The sequence below is a fragment of the Sciurus carolinensis genome, unplaced genomic scaffold (assembly GCF_902686445.1).
Source record: "Sciurus carolinensis unplaced genomic scaffold, mSciCar1.2, whole genome shotgun sequence".
NCBI lineage: Eukaryota > Metazoa > Chordata > Mammalia > Rodentia > Sciuridae > Sciurus > Sciurus carolinensis.
Genome location: NW_025920212.1, coordinates 153,899 through 180,716, shown reverse-complemented (window position 1 = coordinate 180,716; position 26,818 = coordinate 153,899). Strand labels below are relative to the sequence as shown.

The window sequence follows — 26,818 nt, the reverse complement described above, 5'->3', positions numbered from 1 at the left end:
CTCGGAAAGGATGAACTCACAGATTCCATGCTCACAGAGAACTTGCTCAGAGAGGACGTGCTCATAGACGCTGTGCTCACAGAGGCCTTGCTCACAGACGATGTGTTCATAGAAGCCTTGCTCACAGATGCTGTGCTCAAGGAGAACTTGCTCACAGAGTCCGTGTTCACAGAGGCAAAGGTCAGAGAGGACAAGTTCACAGAGGCCTTGCTCACAGAGCCTGTGATCACAGAGGTTATTCTCACAGATTCCAAGCTCACAGAGGACATGCTCACAGAGGCCTTGATCATAGAGGCCTAGCTAAAAGAGGCCATGATCACAAAATTCTTGCTCACAGAGGCCTTGTTCACAGACGCCTGGTCACAGAGAGCTTGTTCACAGAGGGCTTACTCACAGAGGCCATGCTCAGAGAGGCCGAGCTCAGAGAGGACTTTGTCACAGAGGTCACGCTCACAGAGACCAAGCTCACAGAGAATGAGATCGCAGAGACCTTGCTGATAGAGGCCTTGCTCACAGAGACATTGCTCACAGAGGCTGAGCTCAGAGAGGACTATTTCACAGATGCCTTATTCACAGAGGCTGTGCTCACAGAGGCAGTGCTCTCAGACCTAGCTCCCAGAGAAAGAACTAGCTTACAAAGGCCTTGCTCACATAGGCCATGCTCGCAGAGTCCATGATCACATAGGCCATGATCACAGAGGCCATGATCACAGAGGCCTTTCTCACATAGGACTAGATCACAGAGGCCTTGCTCACTTAGGCCTTACTCACATAGGCCTTGGTTACAGAGGCCAAGCTCAGAGAAGCCGAGTTCAGAGAGGATGAACTCACAGACGCCTTGCTCAGAGAGGCCTTGCTCACAGAGGCTACGTTCACAGAGGCCTTGCTCAGAGAATCCATACTCACAGAGTCAGAGCTCACAGAGGCTGTGCTCTCAGAGGCCTAGCTCACAGAGGACTACTTCACAGAGGCCTTGCTCACATAGACCTTGCTAATATAGGCCATGCTCAGAGGCCATACTCACAGGCCTTGCTCACAGAGGCCATGTTCACAGAGGTCTTGCTCACATAGGCCTTGTTCACAGAGGCCCTCCTCGCAGAGACTGTGCTCACAAGAGGCCTTGCTCACAGACGATGTACTCACAGAAGCCTTGCTCACAGATGCCATGCTCACAGAGGCCATGCTTACAGAGGCCGAGCTCACAGAGACTGAGCTCAGAGAGAAATAGTTCACAGATGCCTTGATCACAGAGGCCTTGTCTCAGGCCGAGCTCAGAAAGGACAAGCTCACAGATTCCATGCTCACAGAGACCTTGCTCAGAGAGGATTTGCTCACAGATGTTGTGCTCACAGAGGACTTGCTCACAGAGGCCATGCTCACCGAGGCCGTGCTCACAGAGACCTTGCTCAGAGGCTGTGCTCCCAGAGGCCTTGGTCACAGAGGCCATGCTCATAGAGGACTAGCTCACAGAGGCTGTGCTCTCAGAGTTCTAGCTCACAGAGAACTAGCTCACAGGGGCCTTCCTCACATAGACCTTGCTAACGTAGGCTGTGCTCGCAAAGCCCGTGCTCACAGAGGCCGTGCTCACAGAGTCCATCCTCACAGAGGCCAAGCTCACAGAGGACGAGCTCACAAAGGCCTTGCTCATAGAGGCTGTGATCACAGAGGCCTTGATCATAGAGGCCTTGCTCACACAGGCCGAGCTCACAGAGGCCTGGTCAAAGAGAGCTTGTTCACAGAGGGCTTACTGACAGAGGATGAGATCTCAGAGGAATTTGTCACAGAGGCCAAGCTCACAGAGGGCTTTTTCACAGAGGCCATGCTCACAGAGGCCAAGCCCAAAGAGGATGAGATCACAGAGATCTTTCTCACAGAGTCCTTGCTCAGAGTCCGAGCTCACACAGGCTGTGCTCACAGAAGTCTTCCTCACAGAGACCTTGATCTCAGAGTCCATGCTCATAGTTGTGTGCTCATAGAGGCCATCCTCACAGAAACTGTGCTCACAGAGGCCGTGCTCACAGAGGCCATGCTCACAGAGGTCTTCCTCACAGAGGCTGAGCTCACTGAGGCTGAATTCACAGAGACCGTGCTCACAGAGGCCATTCTCATAGAGGCTGAATTCATAGAGACTGTGCTGACAGAGGCCACTCTCAGAGAGGCCGAGCTCACAGTGGCGGTGCTCACAGAAGCCGAGCTCACAGAAGCCAAGCTCGCAGAGGTCGTGCAGAGGGTTCGGAAGTGCATGCATGGAAGGGCGTTCCCCAAGATGGTGGGGTGAGAGCCAGGCAGCGAGCAGTGTTCACAGAAACCCAGCCTCCAAATGCTCCCTGAACCGTTCGCCACTTTGACCTTTACAGCATTCAAGAGCACAGGTGCAGCCACTGTTTAATAGCATCTGAAGTTTCAGAAGCCTTTCTGGGGTGGCTTGCAGAGTGAGCTTGTTATCTAGTCTGCAGCTCCCAAAATCCCCAGCCTAGTGCCCTGCACCTAAAGCAGTGGTCCCTGGGGGTGTAAGCTGGCGTCTGAGTGAATTATCCCAAAAGTCCCTCCAACCTCCCAGGAAATACAGCCAGGTGGCTCTGCATAAGCAATCCTTGGTGGCCACAGACACAAACATGCACACTGCTGGGGCTGAGCAGTGTGCTGTCTGCACAATGGAGTTGAACTGAACCTTGACCTGAGTGCAAGAGGAAGATGACCACAGGGTCTGAGGAGCCACGTCTGAGCTGACAGCACACAGTGCTGGTGACACACTGGGAGTTCTGGTGTCTAACCAAAGACCAGGAAGTGCTCTTCCCAGTTCCCTGCCCTGGCAGGGCCTGGCACGTGGGCCTCAGTGAGGTAGCTGTGGTCACTGCCAGTGAGATCAGCTCCCTGGGGGTGGTACAGTCCCCTGGCCATGTGCTCCCTGCAGCGATGGCTCCCTCCTCCTGCTAAGGGTCCCATTTATCCCCAGACATAGGGCTCAGCAGGAAGGCTGTCTCCTCCAGCTGCACCAGATGTTCAATCTACATTCAAATACTCTCCAGCCCCTCCCACCAGGTTTGCTGTCCATCCCTGGCACAAGCTACTGTTTTCTGAGCACTGAGGGTTTCCTGCCCACCCTCCTTCCATCTCATCTCCACAAAGGGACTGGAAATTGTCCTGGAGCACAAATAAGACCCTTCCCCATGTGCTCCCAGCCCTCCGACAGTCTCACCAGCCTTCATGCTAACATCCAGTCCTTTAAGTGACCTGCAAATCTTGTCCTAAACACCTCCATCTCCCCTGATACCTGCCACACACTGCTCTGCTAGCTGCCCTCGGGGGCTTATTCCCCCGAATCCCTCAAGTTCCTGACACAGGCCCTTTGCACATGCTGTCCTCTGCTCCTGCACAGCTTTCTCTCCAGGTCTCTGTACAGGTGACTTCATGTGGGCAGGTGTCAGCTCAGCCATCTGCTCCTCAGGGGCTCCCCTTAGCCCACTCAGCCCAAGGCAGTCCCACTTTGGAAGTCATGTGAGTATTCGGCATGATCTTGTCTTGTCTTAATTCATGTCTCCATTATGCATCTCCCCACTGGAAGGAGGAAGCGTCTCCCCAGGCCTACCACAGTACTGTCATAAACTAGCCCCATGACACAAGCACGTGGGTGGAATAAGTGAATGAAAGTGCCTGTGGAGAGCTGAGAGGGGTCTTCCTTGCTTGGAAAACTGGTAAAAGGACAGGCCCAGCAGGACAGGAGATCAGGGGTTGCCCCCAGTTTCAGAGGTGAAGGGTACAGAGCATGGACCCTGGCTCACGGCCTGCTTACCTGCAGCTACTTGAGGGCTTTCTGGGCTTGCTCTGGCTTCCAGTACTCCATGAATCCAAACCCCATGGAAAGCAGCACTCTTAGAACAGGGAGCCCACTGTGAGAGGGAGCGCAGAGTGAGCCAGGACTCGTCTTTGGATCCTTTCCAGTTTCCTTTCCAGCTCCCACATGGCCTCAGTTCCAGGCTTGCCGTTTACAACTAGTTCCCCAGCAAATTCGCCACTGAGTTTCACTATTAATTACCAGATGATTGATGTGATAATTAAATTCCTAATATGAACCCGGCTTCATAAGGGAGGAGAACTGACTCGGGGCTGTCCACTGTTCTACAGTAGGAGCCTCTACCTGGACAGCCCTGTCTCCATGTGGCGTCGCGAGCACCCAGGGCCGCCTCCTGGGGGCATTTCTGACCCCTGGATCTGGCTCCTGGATTTCGGGTCTAAACTTCTGACAGGGAGGTGAAGGTGCCCTGGCTCTGCCTGGTTCCCCACTCCAAGGCAACAGGAGGTCAGAGGGCAAGAGCAACAGCAGCCTCTCCAGAGGCGCTGCTTCTTGACAGTGTATGTGTGTCAGGCATAGAGGGGTAACACTGGGGATTCCCATGGGGCACCCCAAAGCACAAGGTCTCTAAGTGCACCTCTGACTCCCCTGAGGAGCACTGCATGCTAGGGAACCTTGTGAACAGCCCAAATGTGGCTCGGAACTGCAGGGGGCAGGCAGTCCTGTCCCATGGTGACTGTCAGTTTGCTCTCTGAGCAGAGAGTTTTTGTGTGGGGGCATAAGGTTGTGGGCAGTGGGCTGGTGGCGTCTGCACCTGAGTGTCAAACATACTCCTGAGAAAGAGGAGCTCACCCAGCCTCCAACACGGCAGGACCATACTGCCTGGGAGGCCGGACTCTGCCAAGAGCAGCACCTGCTCCCGGCCTCTGTGCCCGTGGGATCAGCCCACAGGAAATGCTGACCTGGGACAGAGGGAGAGGGGCACATGCTGGTGCCAAGGACCCAGTTCTGCTGGCCCCCCGTGGGTCAGTTCTGCATGAGCTCTGCCCACCATCTCTCCTTGTGCCCCTCAAGGGTTAGCAGTATGACCTGCTTTTGCACAGCCGCCTGCGCCCAGCCGTCCTTCACGCCAGTCCCAGGCCGAGCACAGCTCGTCCTGCTGCATCTAGCTGACCAGATACCACCTAGCTCTCCCCAGTGCCTGGCTGGATGGCAGGCTCCCGAAAGGACAGTGGACACCCCAAGAACTGCTTCCAACACTGAAGATGGGGTGACAAGGTGCTGCTGAGTGCTCGCAGGGGTGAGGGCAGCCTCCCAGAGGGGTAGTGTCCCTGCGGCCTGGTTTACCTGCTGCCATGGCATCCTGAGCAGACAGAGGCAAGGGACCTCTAACTTCACACACAAAAGCGTCTGCTTAAAACCCTCGGTAGTTCCCCACCAGACTGCAGTCCAAACCCCTGCAGGGCATAAAAGCCACTTCCTAAGCTGGAAACTGCCTCCCTTTCCACCTCCTGCCTTGGCCTCTGCCACCAAGCTGCTCAGCCTCCCTGCCTCTAGGCCCACTCTGACTTGAAGAAACTGCCAAAACCCTCCTGGTCCTGTGCTGAAGTCACCAGCTCACATGTCCCCCAGCTACTGCAGGTACCTGGGGACAGGGATCACATCTCTGGTGCTCACTGCCTGGTGGCCCAGGCCAGTTAGGGCGTGAATGAGCAGCGGTCACTCGACTCCTGCTGCACCCCACCATGTCCATGAATCAAAGGGCTGCTGCACTGGGTATGTGGCTGTGATAGAGGACAAAGGATGTGTCCTTGCTCATATTCTGCAGGGAACCAGGGCATGAATGATGGGAGGCCAGGAGCGTCAGAACAAGACACGGGGCTGAAGGGAGAGGCCAGGTGGTCTCTGCCTGCCCTCTACCTAATGGCCAGGGAGGAGCATATTAATGACATGGAGAATGATCTAGAAGTTCTATGTATGGGTCATTTCCCTTGGAACTGAAGTGGGAAAGCCCACAATCAGTCCTTCTTGCTGTGTCTGGAAGGAGTGGGGAGGAGGGAGCCCCCAGGTGCTGACGGTACCGTGCCCGCCCACTAGGTGCACAGCTCCAGGACCACGTGACAGTCAGCGAGTCTCTGGACAGTCCAGGACACATGGGCCTCTTTGACTGTGCAGCAGGAGTCTCCAGGAGACAGGAGAGGCTGTTTCAGACAAGCCTGGCCCCCCTCCCTGCTCGCAGGTATGATTTCTTCTGGAACCACTTCTTTCCAGTCAAGATTTCCATGGGTTACCTTCTTTTCTCTTCTTGGAGATGGAGCAGCTCCTCACAGCACCCACCTGGAGCAGAGAGGATCATGCAGTCCCCGACTTCTGGGAGCACCCATCACCTGCGTGGGAGCATCTCCAGTCACCATGGATCCACCGGCAGGCACAGGAAGCAGGAGGCACATAGAGCTGACCCCAGAAGACTGCTCACTGTGCATGGGCCTGTGACAGGCCCCACACCATCCACCCACCTAGTGACCCAGAGATGCCCTCAGATGGGCAGCTGAGGGCCAGGGAGCTGGCAGTTGGGATCACAAAGCTGGACATGCTGGACCTGGGCCTGGGTTGCTGAGCCAGACTCTGAGCCACTGTGCAGCCTGCCGAGCTGTCCTCCCATGTCTGCCCACGGAGATCCTGGGTCATTCAGAGGTGGTGAGCAATGGCCTATTCCAAGTAACCTGGCCAGTCCCCTGGACATCTCGAAATGGGACTTGAGCTGCTTTTTTCCTCCACTTACAGAGGGAAGAACTAGGCCTTGGAACAGCTGAGAGGTCTGCCACAGACCCCAGAAGCCGGTGTCAGTTCAGGGGCATGGCGTCTACTGAGCCCAGGCCCAACCACCTCAATGCCCTCTGTGCTTAAAGCCAAAATAAATCTAAAAATCTGTAAGTCACACTCTATGTTTCCCTTCCCTTCTCCTGTCTCCCTTTAGAGCCCAGCTAAGGCACACTCCACGTGGCTCTGGCTCTGGCTCTGGCGTCAGTACCAAAGACAGGCAGATGCTCAGTACTGTCCAACTAGTGAGCGGCGGGCAGCAGGAGGAGTGGAGACCCTCACACACACCGGTGGCAGACTCGTGCTTCAGGCGTGGGACCCTCTACCTGGAGGATCTCACTTGTCTTAGTCAAAACTTCAAAACAACCCAATGGGAAAGTTCCACTCATGCCACTATGACAGCTGGTGATACTGAGGCACAGAAAGGCTGCAGGGCTTGCCCATTAACAAGGAGTGAGGCCAGGATCCAGGACCAGCAGGACTGACCCCTGATCATGGCTCCACACTCAGGTGCTGGGACAGGGGTCCTGTGATCTGGTGTGCTTCCCCACAGTGCTCTAATGGGCTGTGTGAGCTCAGGACAGTGAGGTAAACTCTCTGAATCTCCATCTCCCAGTTGAACTAGATGGTCCTGGCTGAGCCTTCCAGCTCCAGGGCCTTTAATCCTAAGGACACACTTAAGCTGCTGTTTGTGCAACTCCAGGAAATGTTGATCCAATAGTGATGTCCCACACCATGCCAGGAGTGACAAGGACAACACAGGACCAGAGCTGGCCTGACAGGCTCAGAGACACCTGCCTTTGAGACACTGCTAGGATGTGCCTCTAAAACCAAGTCACATGGTATCAGTGCTTCACCAGGTGCTCCAGGGCCCCTGGCCATGCTGCCTGCTTGGATGGGGGCCTCTCCACTGCTGTGGCTGTCCTTCTACTTAGGGACAGTCATGGCACGGAGGCAAGGTCAGTGGACACTGCCTCTTCTCTTGAAACCTCTATAGAATTTAGAGCTCAGGGGACATTTTGAAAGGAGGGAAAATCAGGGATTTCCATCCTCTGCCATCTCCCTTCCAGGACAAGTTCACAGCTGTGAACTGTGTCACTCATCCATTAAGCAGGAAATCTGGTGAGTGTCTGTTCTGTGCCACGCTTGATTCACTGAAAGCAGCACCTCTGCTGGGGAGTCCTGGTTGGGGAGACAGGGAGCTCACAGACCCCATCCTCTGAGTGGGAGTGACCCCTCTCCCATCCTGGCCCTGCAGTCCATGGGCTGCCATGCTCACTGGGCATCTGCCAAACCCCTGCCTTGAGCTCCCTTCACTGCCCCTCCTGCTCTCCTCCCACAGATGCAGACTCACCCCTTCCAGACGTGTCAGGTGGGGACACCCTCACTGACGAGTCTGCTGCAGGCTCCATCAGGCCACGCACAGTGGTGGCATTGACTTCTGGGCCGCTCACCACAGAAGCAGTAGGGGAACTGTTTTCAAGTGCACTTGGAACACGGAACCCTCCAACAGCAGGGATGGTGTGCAGCAGGGCGGGTTGCCCACCACCTGAGCCGTGCCGGACACAGAGCAGACGCACTGCCTGCATCACAGCCTGGAGCATCCCCAATTCCTGGTGGATACTCACTTCCCTCAGTGTCTCCTCTGTGGTGCTGAAGTTGAGATTTTTAATAAACAGAGTGCATCCTGGAAGGTTCTCATCTTACTCTTCCTCCTCTTCTTTTGCCCTTGGCTTAGAGTCCTCTGCTCCTTCCTCTGCCGGCTTCCTACCTTCTGGGTTGTCACCGTCAGCCACTAACCCCATCAAAAACAAACAACCCCATTAAGTAACATCTACCCACCAAAGCCAGGGTCAAAAGCATGGAATGCTATACTAAGGGGCTCTGCCTCCATGGCACAGTCAGGCGGGACTGCAGGTGTTAGCAGCGAGAGAGCCAGGGAGAAAGACAAAGTTCCACCGTCTGCCCCTGCTGTATTTTATTTTTTGGACTGGGGATTGAACCCAGGGACACCTACCCACTAAGCCACAACCCCAGCCATATTTTTTATTTTATTTAGAGACCAGGTCTCGCTGAGTTGCTTAGCATCTCCCTTTTGCTGAGGCTGGCTTTGAACTCAAGATCCTTCTGCTTCAGCCTCCAGAGCAGCTGGGATTCCAGACATGTGCCACCACATCCAGATCCTGCTCTGTTTTAAAGAGAATATGACAGATCTAAACCTACAAGCCCCAGATACAACTAGGCCACACTCATTTTAACTTCAAAATAAATTATGGAAACTATGTTCTTGAACCATGAACCTAAGCAAAATGTTATTTTTCCTTACAAAACTGCACTTAGTGAACTTTCAAACTGAAATGCATCTTAGAATTTTGCAAAAATTACAGAATGGGAAAACAGAGCATTCTAAAACCCCTTGAATATGGATTTGAAATACCCCTTGAACATGCATGTATATCAAAGTGGTTTTGTCTATACACAAGGAAGTTATAGTGTTTCGCAATAGTGGAAACTGGGAAAACTCACCACAGAGTCACAGACAGACCAGCAAGGCCACCGGGGGCTGGGATGGTAGGTTGCCACTGAAACGATGTGCTGAGGAATGCTGAAGGGCGCTGACAGACCCAGGGAGCTGAAGGTGAAGACGAGGAAGGTGGTGCATGATTCTGTCAGTCTGCTCAGGCGGGGAAAGCGCACATGCGCACGCAGCCGTGGGAACAGAGGGCAGGGCCCTTGGCCACTTCCGCAGCAGCAGACCCAGGCGGCTGCACCAGTACCTGACACCACTGCCCCTGCACCTCTCCCCCTGAAGGAACAGGTTCCAGGGAGAGGGAGGGTGAACATAACCTTGCCAGTTAGTGGTGGTGTCCATAGGTGCAATGGGCAGAAGGGGCAGGGCCATGGGCAATCAGGCAGGGCCCAGTGCGGGTGTCTGCCCCAGCGAGGGTGGTGGATGCCTCAACCACAAGACCATTGGAGAAACCCTACTTTAGGGAAATACACTCAGTTTGGCTTAACCTCCCCAGTTTCACCAAGTCCCAAGAGCTGGGCCTGGGGACAAGCCCCTTCCCCAGAAAAGGCTCAACAGCTATCCCATAGCCCCAGGGGGACAGCCCCAGGGAGGGGATTCCTCACCTCAACCCACCTTGGTGCTGAACAGGTGGCAGCCCTGCCCCAGACTCCAGCCCTGCCCCACAGGCTGGCAGAAGCTCCCAAGGTCCCGTGGTCCAAGAGGAGCCCATGGGCTTCTCCCCAGCATGCTTTCCTCCAACAGCTCCACCTGTGCAGGGCCTAAGGGGGCTTCCGGGTGCTCAAACCTGCCCTGTACTGTCACGCCAAGTTCCGGGACCCTGTTCCCTGCCTCTTTCTGGTGAACTGCAGCTTTCCAGTCCTGATTAGCTGTCAACTGCTTAGCCACTGAACAAAACTTTCAAGCCTCACAGAAACACCTAGTGACCGAGCTGGATCCCTCCCAGGGCACAAAGAACACCTCCAGTCCTCCAGCTTCCTGGGTCCCAGGCCACAAGGAGAAAATCTACATGCAGGCCCCTCCCCACCCAAGAAACAACCAACAAACCCAGCAAGGGACTGTAGGTGTGGACATTGATACACAGAAATCCACTTTCAAACAAGAGAGGAGGAAACAGCCTACTAAGGACACAGCAACTCAGACTTCAGGTCCTGGAGGAGAACTTCAATCAAAGTGAAAGTCAAGACAATCAGCAGGAAGACCCTCTGGGTCTCCTGGTCATCCTGCATCTCAGAGGTTGAAGGCCAAGGAAACAATGGGCAGTAGACTTCCTGCCACATGCCAGGACCTCAGCTGGTTGCCTTGGCTACCTGGCCTCATCCACAACCACAGAGACCACATCACAAACACAAACAGGTGGAAACGGGAGGCCTCGGGAAGATTCTGGCATCCCAACATTAGATGCCAAGCAGTTTCAGGAAGGCAAGACAGGTTCCCAGAAGACTAACAGAAATTTATAGAGGGGTGAATGTTGGAGACGATGGTGTCGCAGAAGGTCCATGGCCAGTGCAAGGGGTAGCCTCTCCTCAGCAATAGCCAGCTTTTGCCCCCTAGGGAGGCCAACTCGGTATGGCCAGAAGTTCAGAATTTTGAAAAGAAGCAGAAAACTCAACTTTACACAGGAAAACCCAGTTTTTCAATCTTGGCAACCTAACTCAATGGCACGAGGCTTTTGTGCCAGGCAGTAGCTGGTTAACCGACCAGCAAGCAGACACCTTCCTCTTGCTCAGTGACCTCTGTCAAAGACTGATCACCTTCCCTACACTGTTCCAGGGGCCTGCCGGGGTTCCAGGAGTGGGAGCCCAGGGCACTTGGCAATGCGGAGTCAACTCGACCCGACCCCGGTCCAGGAGCCTGGTCAGGTGGTCGCAGGCACTGCCTGGGGTGTGGGGTTTGGGTTTAGTGAGAGCCGAGCTGAGCTGAGCAGGCTGGGTCACTGGGCACCTCAGGAACTGTGCTCAGGAACGGTCCCTCCCCGGGCAGGTCAGCCGTTCTCAGCCCCGCCCAGGAAGGGGCACTGGGAAAAACAGCTGGCTGGAGATGAAAGCTGTGATCCTGTGTGCCGGGCCTTTCCCCAACATTGCAGGCCACCTAGTTCCAGAGATGTCCACGCCTTAACCCTTCATGCCCATGATGACATCCCTGCCCCTGGAGTGCCCGGATCCTGAAATGCTACGAGAAGAGGGCATGGCAGTCTTTAGCGATCTGCTGACCACAGGGGCCTGGAGACAGCGGTCAGGAGGGGCAGAGCCATGGACACGCATGTGGGAACACAAGGCTGTGGGCCTGTACCGCCAGGCTCTGCTACGTACCACCCATGCAGCCTGGGTCAGTGACGGAGCCGCCCTGCCTCCGCATCCCTCCTGCAGCCTAGAGAAAAACCACACACACACACACACACACACACATACACACACACACACACACACTCCTGCACTATGCTGAACTGTTGGAAAACAAGCGTCCACTACTCATCCACAGGCCTGGGTACTATCACCTGCCGTTGGACAACAGAGTGGCTGCCCTGCCAGTGACCTCTCAGTGTCTGCTCCCACTTTGCCAGCTCCTTTGACCTCATCCCTGACCCTGCTGGCCTCTTTGCAGATGCTCAAGACTGCCAGAGCCATGCTGACCACAGGCCCTTTGCACTTGTTACCTCCTGGCCCAACCAGCTTCCCTCCTCTCTTCCCAGGCCTGGTTTCTGCTTGACCAGTGTCAGTGCAAATATCCTGCCCTCAGACAGGTCTTCCTGGTCACACTAGTAAAAAAGATCACCATGTCTCTGGTGTCCTCTTTCCAGAGCCCCTAGCCTGTTCTGAAACGACCTTCCTTACTGGTTGTATCTGGGTCCCCAACTAAAGGGGAGTTCACTGAGGACAGGAACCAGCCTGATGCAGTTACCCCTGCACCCCCAGCACTGGTCCAGAGAGGACACTCCAAAAACATCTGCAGATGGCCAAGAAGTTGAGAGCTCAAAGGGAGCAGTGGGGACGGGCAAGGGCTCAGGCCTCAGGGCTCATAGCTGCAGGGCACATCCCCACGCCCTCCACATGTGTGACCTCTGGAGGTCACTAACCCTGGGGCTTCCTCTTTTCCATACGTGAGTGGGGACTGTGGTCTGAGCTGCCTGCAGGGTGACTGCGAGATGAACATCAAGGCTGTGCAACAGCCCCTGGGCCTATCCAACACCCCAGAAGCAACACTGCACCACGAACACTGTCCTTGGACCCTGCATGTCCAGCTGGCCAGGTTGGCACCCAGGGGAGCCCATGATCTCCTCTGTGGGAAGGCAGCTGCAGGGGAGCTCAGCACTCCTCCTGCAGGTTCCAGGTCAGACATCTGTGTGTAGGGGACATGTCCCTCCTGGCCCTGAGTACAGGACCCAGCTTGACCCAGTCACCCCTGCACCTCCCAGCACCCCCAAGCCACAAAGCCAAACCACACTGCAACCCACATCCAGGTCCAAGCAGGTCCAGACATGGCCCAAGGCCGAGGCCACCAGCCAAAGGTCTTTTTAAGAAGTACTTTGCTGCCAGCCTGAATGGGGAGAAAAAGGACAATGAGAAAGAAAAATAAGTGACTGCAAAACTCAAGCAGATGTTCGCCAACAGAATCACCAGGCCCTGGCAAGAGTAAGTAGTGGAGGGGCCCGCTGCAGGAGCAGGAGCAGGAGGCACTGAGCTCCTGGGCAGGAGGCAGGGAGGGGCTTATGCCACAGCCCCACAATCAAATCCAGGCACGCAGCACTACACAGCTTTATTATTATCAGGCCGCACCACTCCTCTAGGCTCCTGCACTGTGGCTGCCAGCAGATGGTTATCAGTTGCAAGCAGCTTTCCAGGACCCCCACATCCGGAGCCCTTTATCTGGAGGTGAGGGTCTTGGTTGTGGGGAGATGAAACACGCTGGCCCCTCCCTGGAGACTGGCAGAGAGCAGAGCAGAGCACTGCAGAGAAGCGTGGTCCTTTCCGCTCCCCCTGACCAGCCCAAAACACAGGGCCTGGGGCCTCTGGGTCCCCCACCTCCTGTCATCCTGAGGAAGCATCTGGAACAATGTGCAGAGGGTGAGTGGGGTGCCGCAGGGGAGAGGGCACAGCACAGAGGACCAGGGACCGGGGGTTGTGCAGGCAACATAGAGGCTCCCAGAGGCTGTGGCGAGCCCAGCGGGGCTGGACAGATCCTGGTTCTGAGGCCTCATGTCAGCCAGTGATCAGACACCAGCCCCTCCAAGCTGCAGTACTGTTGGGACCCTCAACACTAACCTGAGCCTGGGGACAGAAGAGCATTCTAACAGGGTTCAGACACTGGTGCCGAGAAGACACTGCTCACGCCCCAGAGCAGACCTGCCCTTGAGGTCCTCCTCGGACATGGCCATGACGAGCCCAGAAGCTCCTGGGAAGTCTGGGCCATGTCTGTGTGGCCGCCCTGCACAGCAGAGTTACAGACGTGGTCAGCATGGCATCTCCCCCTGTCCTCAGGGGGGTGCGTGGGTGCCACCCTCACTGTTCAGGGCCAGAACCAGCCTGAAGGGAGGCAGCTGGCCCAGCCCCAGAGTGGGCATGGGACAGGGACCCTGCCCACCATCACTGGCACGCATGGCCCACTCTCCAGAAGCAGCACCTCAGCGTGAGAACATGGAGAGCTTGGCGCCAGCAGGCAGGGAGCGGGCCCTGCTCTGCCCTGGGGCAGCACCCTCTCCGCACTCCCAGGGCCTGGCACTCCGCAGGGTGCATGGTCAGCAAGGCAGACGAGGTGCCTGCTTGAGAGGGCACCATCTAGTTCAAATGAAATCAGCCCAGCCAGATGGAGGCGGACTCCCCAGGAGGTACCTTGCCCGATGTGCCTGTTCCCTGCCTGTGCCTGAAGCAGGGAGGAAGAAGCCAGACCGGAGCTGTCTGCAAGCCTCCTGACCCTGCTAGTTTGTGTGCTTGAGAGGAGGGTTCAGCTGGGTCAGAAATAATTATCCAGGTTCACGTGCAGCAGAGGAACTGAAAGCCACGGTGGCTGGCAGCTGCAGGGCGATGGTTGCTTACGGAAACAGGAGGACCCCACGAGGGGAGAGGTCCAGGAGCACAAGCAGGGTGGAAAGGACCCCACTACAAAGCCGACCTGGGCGGCACCAAGGAAGGACTGGAAAGGTTCACGCCTTTCACCACCCACCTAGCAGATGGGGTACGCTCCATCCACAGAGCGAAGGGATGGGAGCAGCTTCCAGGTCAGTGGGTCACAAATGCCCTTGCAGACGGCCAGTCCTAAAGACCCACAGGCACGTGGACGTGAGCCACAGGCATGGAGGAAGTGACATTTCTAGCCAGCTGCTCCTCTGATGAGACACTCGACCCTATGCCTCCCTGAAGCCTGACCAGGAAAGGCCACAGATTCAAACCTTACAGTGGTGATCAGAGGCTCCGCCACCCTATTTTTTTTTTTTGCCATAAAACACTTTTTTTGTAAATATATGAGGACAATGGAGATGGTAGACAAGGGGCTTATCTGTCGTTAAGAGGAAAATTCTCATTTTAGTAAACTGAGCAATTGGTAACCCTGTGTGTGATGGGCTGAGGGGTAGAATCTTAAAACCTGGGTCAAACAACCCAGTCCGCAGGAGGCTCCTGAAGGTGTCTGACTACAAGGTGTGGTTGTGGGTCCCTGGGGAGCTGCCCGTCTCCTGGGGCAGCTGTGGGTATGAGGCGGGTCTCAGTTCTCAGGAATCCTGAGAGGGGTGAGGTCCAGGGACGTGCCAGGTCCTGCAGTCTGCACAACAGTCCTGGCAAGGAACGCTTACCCTGCTCACAAACCCACTGTGCAGGTCAGCCAGGGAGCTGGGACTGCCCAGGCCGGTGTGGTCCACCACTGCTCTTCCCTCTCCTGCCTGTGCAGTCGCTGGACACCAGGGGGCGCTGTGCCACATGCAAACAGGGCTCTCCTCCCTGACTCCAGCTCTCCCCACCTATGGAGCAGGAACTCTTTCCAGGCTGTTCTGAGTATGAAGAGATCTAGGTTTTCTTCCCTCACCTTCAGCTGCTACCTTACACTGTACTCACAATGCTCTATTTGGTACCAGGGATTGAACCAGGGGTGCCTCACCACTGAGCCACACCCCCAGTCCTATTTTATATTTTAGAAACAGGGTCTCACTGAGTTGCTTAGTGCCTCACTAAGTTGCTGATGCTGCCTCAACCTCCTGAACTGCTGGGATGAGTGGTGTGTGCCACCGTGCCTGGTTCTGATGCTCTATTTTTCAGGGATGTTTTACACATCTATACAATTATAGACCGAAGTCCGTTGGTGTGCAAGATGAACAAAGTGTTCAACCAGTGTCCTGAGAACACTTCTGTGCTGCCCTGCTCTCCTCCCACATAGACCTGTTCTTACCCATTTCTGGTTCCACCACGTTCTTTTCTGCAGACTTCGCTGGTGCCTCTTGGTGCTCTTTCCTCTGTGGGGCTGTGCTGGAGAAGACGCCACCTGGAGCCCACTTGAGATACAGTAGGATGTGGTGGAACTGCAGAGGTAAAAGTGCCAACCTGTGGGACTCCATCTAGGGACATGGCTGGAGAGGGACTCAGTCCCACGTGCAGCTGAAGAGCCTGAGGGTCAGAGGAGATGGGTGCTCCCCAGGGCAGAGGAGCCATAAAGAGAAATGCGGCCCAGAGCCCCAAGAGAAAAACACTCTGGCCCCTGGGCTGTGCCTCAGGCTGCAAAGGAGAGCCCACGCCTCTGCTGCCTTGCACTAGGGTGGAGTCAAGGCACCCCTGCATTTACTCTAGTCAGAGGATGAAAGGGGGAGTGTGACAAGGGGAAGAACTGCTAGCAAGGGGAGGCTCCAGCAGGAAGTCAGTGCAGTCGCCCATAGAAGCGCTCTTGTTCCACACACACATTCAGAGGCAGTTTCTTAACTAAGGAGACACAGATGTTGCTAATGGCTGCCTCAGTAGAAGGTGCTGGGAGCTGCAGGGCAGGGTGGAAGGATACTTGTCAACTTTGGCCCTCTGGGACTTGTTTCAAATTTCACAAGGCGAGGTTCACAAGTTGATTACAATCAGAAAAAAAAAAGAAAAAAAAATAAGCAGTCAGGGGCTGTGGGGCACGCGTGTAATCCCAGCAGCTCTGGAGGCTGAGGCAGGAGGATCGCAAGTTGAAAGCCAGCCTCAGCAACTCAGGGAGGCCCTAAGCAGCTCAATGAGACCCTGTCGCTGATAAAATATAAATAAGGGCTGGGGATGTAGCTCAGTGATTAAATGTCCCTGGGTTCAATCCCCAGTAAAAAAAAAAAAAAAAAAAAAAGAAAAAGAAAAATGAAAACTCCTACTTGGAAGCCAGACTGGGGAGCAGAGAGTTAGCTGTGCCACTTCTGAGCTGGGTGACTTTGGGTCACTGGGCCTCCGTTTCCCTATGTGCAGAAGAGGGATGCAGTCTTGCCAGGGCAGGTCCTTCGCCACCCTTCACCTGGTGATGGTTCCTTCCCAAAGCATCAGGAGGAAGGAAGAAGGGCGTCTGTGGTGCTGGCAACAGCACCTGTCTTGTGGGTCAGGAGCTCACTGACTTCCTGGCAGCACAGTGGGCAGGGCCCTAGCTGGGGATGACCACGGGGGGCAGCAGCTGTGGAGAAATGACCTCCGCACCTGCAATGCCTGCCCTGAGGATCACTGGGGGACCATGGTCTGCAAAGAATTAAGTCACTGGACAAAGTACTCATGGTGGGTTAAATGGTGGCTCCCCAAGAGACGACTATGCCTCCACCCCAGAATCTAAGGAGACGTCCCATGCAACTGTCACCAAGATCCCAAGGTGGGATGTCCTGTGTTATCTGGGTGTGCTGTAAACCCAGGAGGAGATTTGGGACCAAGAAGGCCCAAAGATGGGGCACAGGAGGGAGTGGGATGGTAGTGGTTCAGGGAGATGAGGGACACCAGGAGCCCAATGGTGGCAGAGACAAGGACAGGTCCTCCCCAGAGTTCTCGGAGGCGCTGGCCACACCCTGGACTTGGACACCTGCCTGCCAGCTCTGCCACAGGTGACTTTCTATTGGTCTAAGCCAACATGCCGTGGCTATAGATATTCTTAAACAGCCCCGTGTAGAGAACTGACTTTCAGCTTATCACAGGTACAGGACAGTAGAGAAGCAGACAGTGAAGGCTCAAGTTAAAGCAGGAAAGGAAGGCAGGGAAAGTGGGGGCGGGCAGGGGCGGGGCACTTTTTGCAGCTGTGCTGTGGGAGGGTGGAGCTCAGGCTGAGGGCCCTCCCACAAGCCAGCTCCCTCTCCCCTAGGGCAGCCCTACCTTTGAGTAGGTCAGGTGTCAGAAGGCCCTGCACGCCTCCAGGGGCTCCAGGAACTCCACTATGATGGCAGTGACGCCACCCTTGGGCAGCAGCACTCGGCCCAGGCTCCCGAAGTGGCCGAAGGTCTCCCGCAACTCAGCAGCCAGGGTGCCTGCGGGGAGGTTCTTGGCCAGAATCATGGTCTTGCTTCGCTCTGCTGTGGCCTGTGGTGTGGACAGGACTCGTGAGAACAGCAGCAGGGGTCCAGTCTGACACAAGAACTGTATGGGGCCCCAGGGGCCAGGTGCCTGGGAAGCAGACCCAGGAGGCACCACCCTCTCCTGCGGGTCATATGCTGCCTCCACAGTTGGGCAGCTCCACTGAGGGGTCAGCCTCCAGCCCCCCACTGAGTCGTGCAGACACTGACAGTGAATGACCATACTTCTGGACCTCCCAGGTGCCCCAGCCGCTGTTCCACTGATCAGACTGGCATCTCAGTGTGGAACTGCAGGCCACCTGCTGCCACAGGCATGGAGAAGCCCCAGGAGCAGCCTGTCCCTGCGAGGGGCAGCAGGAGCATTGAGCCCTCAGGTATTGATTCCAGTCACCACAGGGCCTGTCAACACACCCCCAGCCTCCCTGGAGCCCCATCCCCAGCTCTGCAGCAGCCACCAGTTGGGGCCATCAGAGTCCACAGGGAGGGCAGTGGGGACCCACCTGGCTGAAGGAGTCCAGGCTGACCCCATTGTGGAGGAGGAAGCGCTGCACCTCTTGGACCAGCTGGGTCTCCCCAGGGGCCACACGGACAGCCACGCTGCCCTTGGTCTCCTGAGGGAGGGAGGAAAGGAGACCCGCGGCCATCAGGTGGACTTGATCTGCTCTCTCCAGCCAGCAGCTAAGCAGACCCAGTGGAAGTGGGTTCAGCGGTGCCCCTCATCCAGCCACACCCACCTGACACCCTCGGGCGCCCTCTCCAGCAACGAGTCCCCACACCGGCTCGGGCTCTTCCCTTCTCCACAGTGGGCAGGTATGCAGCTCCTCCTGCAGCCCCTGGGGGCTTCTACAGGGCTGACCCTGACCCCGACCCCTCACACCAAGCAGTCCTTGCTCTGTCACCTCCCCGATCAGCCCAGGCTCTCCTCTCTCCACCTGTCTCCACTAGGAGGCTCCAGAAGGCACCAGAAGGCTCTAGAAGGCAGGACCCTGTCCCAGCACTACGAAGACCTGTGCTCAGGGCATTCACGGCACCAGAGCCACTGCGACTGTCCCTTGTCCTTCCCTCCACTCAGGCCAAGCTGCACTGCCCAGCATGGCATCCATGAGCCACTGGGCACCTGAGAACCCACGTCCTGCTACACATGGAATTCAGTGGCCTGGGTGGGAATGAGGGAGGAGAAACACCCTGTGACTACGCTGGGTGCAGCGAAGCGATGTTCCCTCAGACACATTAGCTGAAGAGGGCGTCTGTTAGAATTAATTTTTCTGCTTCTTTTTAAAAACATGGCCACCAGGCCATTCAGTTACACGTGGGCATGCCGTCCACCTCCACAGACAGGCTGGCATCCAGTGTCTTGAAGGGCAGAGGACCATGGAGAAAGCAGCCAATGGGCAGAATCAAGGGATGTCCCTTGACACGTGGCTGAAATGTGCTCCTGGTTTTGCCCAGAAAGAACCCCGCAGGGGTCCAGTCCTGGACAGATTTGCCAAGAGGATCTGTGGACATGAAGCTCGCAAGTCATGGGTCACTCACGTGGTCCAACACTTGGCTCTTGGTGGCACTATACTTCTGTACGATGGCATCAGCCACAGCATTGGGCCCCATGAACAGCGTGTTCCAGTTGTGGGAGCTGTGGGCAGGGGCAAAGCAGGACAAGCCACGCTGAGACCCATGGGCGCTCTCTCGCAGACAAATAGCATGTCATAAGCCTCCCTGCCTTCCTAGCCCTCCCGCCACCTCGCCTGACCTGGGTGGGCTCCCCACCCACAGGCAGCGGGGCTGACAGATCCAACCTCTGGTAGTGCCAGCAGCCGGCCTGTGCAGGGCCCAGCAGGTGGCAACCTTCCACTCGTAGTGGATGCCATACCTCAGAGTGTAAGTGAGCTCAGCACCGCTCTCCCCATCCACAGTGGGGAAGCCAGCTCAGAGGTGAGGATGAACCTCAAGCTATACAGCAAACCCTATACAGGTGGTCGGGAAAGGCAGAGAGGGCAACAGAGCCTGGGCGGGGCTGGCAAGGACCTGGAGCTGCTGGCTTTGTCCTTGGATGCCGCCTTCTTCTTATAGGATGAGCCAGGAGTGTCGGCATCCTCACTGGCTTCCTTCCTGATGGCGGACGGCAGCACGTGTAGCATCCTGCCCTGCGGAGACAGGGGAGGAAGTGGGTGAGCTGCCCGCCCGCCCTCCAGCCCCGCCCTCTAGTGGGGCCTCCTGTCTAGTGGGGCCTCCTGTCCTAAACAAGTTGGACCCAGGGCTAGAACTGCAGAAGAACAGGGACAGCAGCCGGAGCAGACGCATGGTTACTCTTGGACCAGCTGGTACTGGGGTCCCCAACATGGCCATACCAAGGGAAAGGTGCCCTTCTGTGACACCCCACAACCCCTCACACTGTGCCCCCAGACCCTGCACAGGGAGAACATGAGCGGCCGTGGGTGGGCCAGGTCTGGCCTAGAGCCCACAAGGTCCATACACTGTGAATGAAGGTGCACTGGAGGGGAGGTGGCCTGGACACATCGCAAGGTGACCCTGAAGAGCAGAGCTCCCTGCATTCCAAAGGGTCATCCCTCCTCTGTCACCAGGTTTGGTGACCCCGGCGGGCCTATAAGCAAAATCACCTGGAACACCTGTCCACCCATGGCCGTGTAGGCCTTCAACGCATGCTCAGGGAACAGAAGGTGACGAAGGCAAAGTCCTTGGGTTCCTTGGTCATGCTCTCAATGGGGTAGTGGAGCTCTGACAGGGGACCTGAGGACAGGAGAGTGTCAGTCACCTGGGTTGGAGCTGGGCCCAAGATCAGGGGAAAGTGCTGGGCACTAAGGGTCAGACACAGGAAGAAGAACAGCTGCTGTGCACTGGCTATGCCCACTCAGTCCGAGGGAAGGAGGGCGACTGCCAGCCACAAGGTCCACCTCCAGGTAAAAGGTGCCATTTCCCAATCCCCTCGTGCCCACCCTAAGAAACAAGGAGGAAGGTGCCAGACTGCATCTGGCTCCAAGGCCTGCTGTGCACAGCCTGTCCTGGGCAGTGGCCTCACCCACACAGGCCTCCTCCTCTCACCTGTGCATGGCACAACAGTTGCCACACACACAGTGGCCTCAAGGGTCCAAAAGTTAGTGTGCAGTCACTACCCAAGGCCTGCCGCAGTTAGTACCATGTAAGTGTTTGTGACACAGTCCCTCTCAGAGGACACTGTCTGCAGTGGTTCCACTCTGAACACCAGGTGTGGCCACATCCCAAATGGATACCTGCAGTCTATGGTCAAGCCCCCTCCCATCCACTCAGCACTGCCGTGTGGCCAGGACACCAGTCCATAGGAGGACCTGGGGAGCAGGACAGCATGGAGAGACCTTCAGGTCCCATCACCTGGCCTGAAGCAGGTTCCACTTGAGACCTCTGAGCTGTCCTTGGCCCAAGCCACACTCACACAGCCTCGCTGATCCTCCACACCCAGGCCAGCCTCCCGGGAGATAAGGGCACCAGTAGCATCTCCACAGCACAGAATCACCTGCACTGTGAGCCCACCTTCCTCCCCTCAAAAAACAGCCCCTGTGACCAAGCTCAACTACAGGCCTGCAAGTTCCCAGCCCAAGAAGAAACAGCAACAAAACCAAAGACAGCCCTGGCTGTTGCCTCTTCTCGGAAGCTGGGTTTGCTTGGGAAGACTTGAGAAAGAAAAGCATTCCCAGGCAGGAGCACAGTGGGAGGGGAGGGCTGGGCGGCTGCTGAATTCCAACACCAGAAGCCAAGAAATCTCAGGAAAATGCCTCCATCGCTCCTGCTCTGCATTTGGACAGTGAGAGCTAAGGAATCAATTTCTGCTGGGCATGCTGGTTATGCCTGCGATCCCAGCGACTTGGAAGGCTGAGGCAGAAGGATCAAGGCCAGTCTCATGGACTTACCAAGACAGTCTCAAATTAAAAGATAAAAAAAAACTTGGGATGTAGCTGGGTGGCAGAGCGACCCTGAGTTCAATGCCCAGCACCATTAAAAAAAACAAAGGAATCCAAGTTCAAGTACAGAAAGCAAAAATGCCACTGGATCTGCAGTGGGAACAGCAAGTCCTGTTTTCAGATGAGGAGACCAGCTGGAGTCACTGCCCAAGGTCAAGAGCAAGTGGGAGGCAGATGGGGCAGACCCAGCCAAGTGGGAGCCAGGCACAGCAGGGGTGCATGGCCGGGAGCAGATCCCTACCATAGGAGGAGAAGAGCCCCTCCAGCTCCTCCTCGGTGCTGGCGTTGGGCAGGTTGCCCACAAAGAGCCTCCTGGAGTCAGCCAGGTCCTCCTCCTCCTCGTTCTTCCTGAGTGTCCGACCTTGTCAGGGCTGCACACTGTTCTGCAGGGTCCCCTTGGCTGTGGGCACGTGCTTCTCCCTGAACACCTTGATGCAGCGTCCACCTGCAGGAGGAGAGAGTCAGGGCTCTGGGGAGCCTGGGACTTGACACACCTGGCTGGGGACCCAGGCTCTGGCTGCAGGCTGCCAGATGCTCCAGCTGGGAAAAGCGATGGGCCCGGCAGCAGGCTCTGTAGTGGGGCAGCAGCCTGAGCCCCTGGGACCTCACCCGGCCTGCCAGCATGGCCTCGTCCCTTGGAGTCTGCTCCCACTGTCCCAGGCCAAGAGACAGGTCCTCTGAACTCTGAGCCTACTCTGGCACTGCTGGCGGCTCTGCCTTGGGAAAGGTCTCATGTGACAGCTGGACCCTGAACAATCACCTGCTGGTGAGCAGGTTGCAAAAACCACCCTATGTGCCTAACAAGGCCACAGGGATGGCCTGCCTCCACCCTCACTGCCAGAGGTTGATGGAAACCTTCCACCTACCTGCCAGCAGGACTCCCGGGGACCCCGTCTACACTGACACAATGCATCTCCAGGAGCTTTGCTTTTCTGTTCTTACTGATGACTATAAATCAACACATTAAGTCTAAATAATAAAAGGAAGGTTGCAAAGAATTTTCTTGCGTTCAGATTGTGGTGTGCTCAGGGGATCCACCTGTGAGGCAAAGCTCAGCACCAGCTTGGCAAAGGCCTGGATGCTCCTAATTCTGCCTGACACTTCTATGTTGTCCTTCAAAAGGCATGAAAATGTTTATTGCCAAATGTGAAACATGTATGCCACTTTGGCAAGTGAAAAACCTGAACTTGCAGTTTCAATTTTGTTTTTAATAATTATATCTGAGGACTAACAAAAGGATAGAAAGATATTGACAGATTTCTGTTCATTTTTCAGTGACCCCGCCTTTTTTGGGTAGTGCTTAAGGGCATAATAATTTCCAGATCCCTCAAGATTTCAGACAGCTAAACTTGATACATAATTTGCAGTTTTTTTCTCCATAATGTATGCTAACATTCAAGATAGAGATTATGTATGTAAGTGTAATAGCTTTACCTAATAAGAATAATCTAGATTTTCTTGTTTCATTTCTCTCTGTCATTTATAAGTACACAGTTTGGATCCAAACACATGGAAAACTGTTGAAATTGTCACATAGATATTGTAGATCAAAGTCAAGTTGAACCAGCACTAAGTAAAATCCCAGTTGATGGCATTTTAATGTGTCCCCTTTTACACATAAAAATGATTTTCTTTCTTTCCTATATGACCTGTATTTGCACACTAAAATAAATTGGAGCTCAGCCTCAGCAAAGAGAGAGACTCAGAGTGAGAGAAGGTAACTTGTTTCTGTGTGAATCTTGCTTCTGTGCAAGTGTTCATTTTAAGAAATTCCAGTATACCTCGTTTATATAGATGAGTGTTTTCATTGAAAAAAAGTTTGTTTACAAGAGTCTTCTCTCCACTCATTATACTTCTCCCTCCTACCCTCATTACTGTGACACATACATCTCTTGGTTAATTTCTCTGTTTCTCTTCCAAAGAGAAATTGAACCTCAGAAGGAAGAGTCTTTGTACCACTAACCTGTTTCCCACACTCCTGCAACAGTATCCTAGACTTAGTAGGTACTTGGAGAATGTGTGTTGACTGAGTGAATGAGTTTTAGTCAAGCAGAATAGAAATGAAGGCTAAAGGTCCATTTAACATGGAGTTGGTATAGTTTTGGGAACTGAAGAAGACCTCACCTACCTAGGCTTTGCTTTCCAATCATACTTAGCATAATCCCAACAGTTTGTTGGCACCCCTCATTCTGCTTGTTTGAGATTAGTCTTGACACTAAAATTTACTTTGAACACACAGTTCTATAACTACAGAAAGTGGTTTCAGGATTGACCTCTCAGGTGAGGAAACTGGAGCCCAGATAAAGTAGTTTTTTCAAGACCACTGGGCAAGTACCAGCAGTGGATATTCTAACCCTCAATCTAGTGCTCTGTCCACTGACCCTCTAACTCCTTCCATGTGAGGGCCCCACTTTGTCAGTCATTATTTTCCTTTCCTCCAACTAGCCTGCCACCAACTATGTCCTGTGCTTTCCTGTCCCAGCATACTGCCCGTCCTCACCGCCCTTGTGGGACTCCTTGTTTTCTGTACAAAGCCTATGTGTCCTTCACAATCCAGGTAGGAACCCACTGTCTCTGGGGAGACTTCAGATTTACCTGAGGAGCTTGAAGATGGTGAGGAGACTGACCTGTGAGTAGAGAGCTTACATTGGAATATAAAAAAAGGTTGATGTCATCCTGATAATGTCTGGCTTGGCAAGGAGGTGAGGAGAGCAGCATCCACACTGCTTGCCTATGGGAGTATAAATTGGTAAAACTGGTCTAGCAGAATTACCAATATACATGTCCTTTGACCAGTCAAAATTCCATGTGTTGGAATTGGCTCTACTTGATGTGGTATGATAAGTATGCAAACCTAAAGCTGTCTAATGTCTGTCTAAATGTTTCTCCCTTTAGTCAGAAATGGATTAAAAAACATCATGGTACATACATATGGTGGAGTTCACTGCAGTCATTAAAAGGGAGAGTGAACTCTATGTATTCTGACAAAATCCTATTTAAGATAAAGGGAAAAGGATGAAGAAGGATATGCTTAATATGCTTTCATTTGTTACTTTTTTTCCTTCTTTTTGGTACTGAGGATTTAATCCAGGGGCAGTTTACCACTGAGTCACATCCCAAGTCCTTTTTATTTTTTACTTTTGAGGGCCTTGTTAAGTTGCTGAGGTTGGCCTCAAACTATGATCCTTGTGCCTCAACCTCCCTAATCACTGGCATTTATAACATTTTAAAAGGGAGAAAAATATATCCTTGTGCATGTATTTGCTTGTTGATGTATAGATGGTGTAGAAGAATTTTTAAGGCATTGCTGGCAGTAGTGATTTCCTTAGATGGGAACTGAGGTGCGAGGCTTGAAGGTGGATTTGGATATGTGCAAAGTTTTGGGGGGAATGTCCTTATTAATTGTTTCAGTTTTCTCTTACTCTTTTTCTGATCACCAAATCAGTACCCAGACAATGTAGCCTAATCTAGGGAATGACTTCCCATCAACCCTCACCATAGTCCATTAGTTAGAGACAAGTCAGAGATTCCATTTGCACTTAAATGAGGGAATTATATGAGAGCACAACTCATTATGGGGCAGGGATCACCTTAGATACCTTACCGCCAGACCAGTAGTCAATTTTTAAAGCTGAAAACTTGTTCCTTGAGGGTGGGAATGACATTAAAATAAAGTGCTGAGTGGCAGTAATAAGCCAAATGAGGTGGGGGTGTGGATGGGTGGGGAGGCCTGTACCGAGTGGGTTGGGTAAGCTGTGTTACCTTGAGAGGGAATAGTGGGTTGGGTAATTATGTAGAATTCCCTTTCTTCCCAATTTTGATGAGTCGGCCTGTGTAGAGGACCAGGACAGTGGAGGCCTGCATTGAATGGGCACTGGATAATAGTCAGACCCACCCTCCAGATGCCTTGACTCAGCTAGGGCATCCCTCTCCTGCCTGGTACACAGGGCACCCATCTTCAACCAGGCACTGACTTGGTGAGGACTGTGCTAGGCGGCTGTGGCTGTGTTCTACCTTTGTTTTTCTCAGTGCTACTTCTGTGATAGGGCAAGAGCCCCTTTCTCTGAGTGAGAGATCATGTAACTAATTAGAATTTGTCTCCCTTGCCAGATCTGGTTGCCTGTGCTGTTGTGAATGCCCAGAAGTTAGAACAGTGTGTCTGCCTTTTCCTACCCAGTATAAAAGTTGATAAATTTTGACCCTTTTTCCTTCAAAGAAATGTATTGGTGGTGGTTTGGAAAAAGAAAAAAAAGCAATGTGGAATTTGATGGAAGTATGAAGATCTCTCAGAGTTCAGACTGTTGCACTTCTACTTCTGGAAGTTTTTGTCCTTCCTTGTCTGACTTAATTGAGTCTTTTTTTTTTTTCTTTCTGTTGAACTGCTCTGGGTTTTTTGAGCGAGCTAATTTTTTTAAAAACTTTAAGTGATTGACTTCTTCTATATTTCTTGCTTTATAAACAGTTACATTAGAATTTTGAGAGGGTAATTACTTCAGTGCAATCAGAATCTGGACAGATATAAAAGTAATTGGGGAATACAAGAAACTAAGAAATTTTCAAAGTGAAAATTGATGCAACTCCACCTGGTGGGGATTTCTGTCATTGTAGGTGGATATCATACAAACACAACTCCATTTTAATTCAGTGACCGTTGATTACTTTTAGGCTTTAAGTCTCTACTGCGTTGTCAGATGGCTCCCATGTATCATTAGTATTATGTAGGCTTGCTGTTTTTTGGTCATTATTATGAACTGTTAACTTCATCATGTGCAGAAGAGATGTGATTTGATCCATGGTATAACTGAATACTTCACTAGATGCTTTGACATGTTTATTTAATCAAAGAGTGACATTGTCAGAATAACTCTAGGAATCAGGATTTGTTGTAAAAAATCTGTCATTGTGACCCTGGTTCACAGAGTAGTTGTTACAGAAATCACGTGTATTTACATGGGTTGTTAGAATTTTTGGTGGATACCTTATGGGAAATCAATATATGTCTACTGCTTTACACAGTGTACTGTGTAATTTGTTAGAAGATAATATCATTTCCTGATGAAACAAGTGAGAAGTCTGGGATTTCTACTTAAATTTCTCCTCTCAATTTCTTTTGGCTCATGAGAATGTATCCACCATACAAAATAGATTTTCCTGTTTCCAGGGACAGAGGTGAAGGATCATTAAAACATTACATCCTCTAGGAAGTAAGAATCTTTCTGCACTCCGGCAGTCACAAAACACACCAT

General features: G+C 53.6%; 1 pseudogene; it reads right to left on the bottom strand.

The window, feature by feature from the left end:
* Positions 1 to 296: 296 nt before the first annotated feature.
* On the bottom strand, positions 297 to 22,196 carry LOC124975111 (probable RNA-binding protein 19; annotated as a pseudogene).
* Positions 22,197 to 26,818: the final 4,622 nt, after the last annotated feature.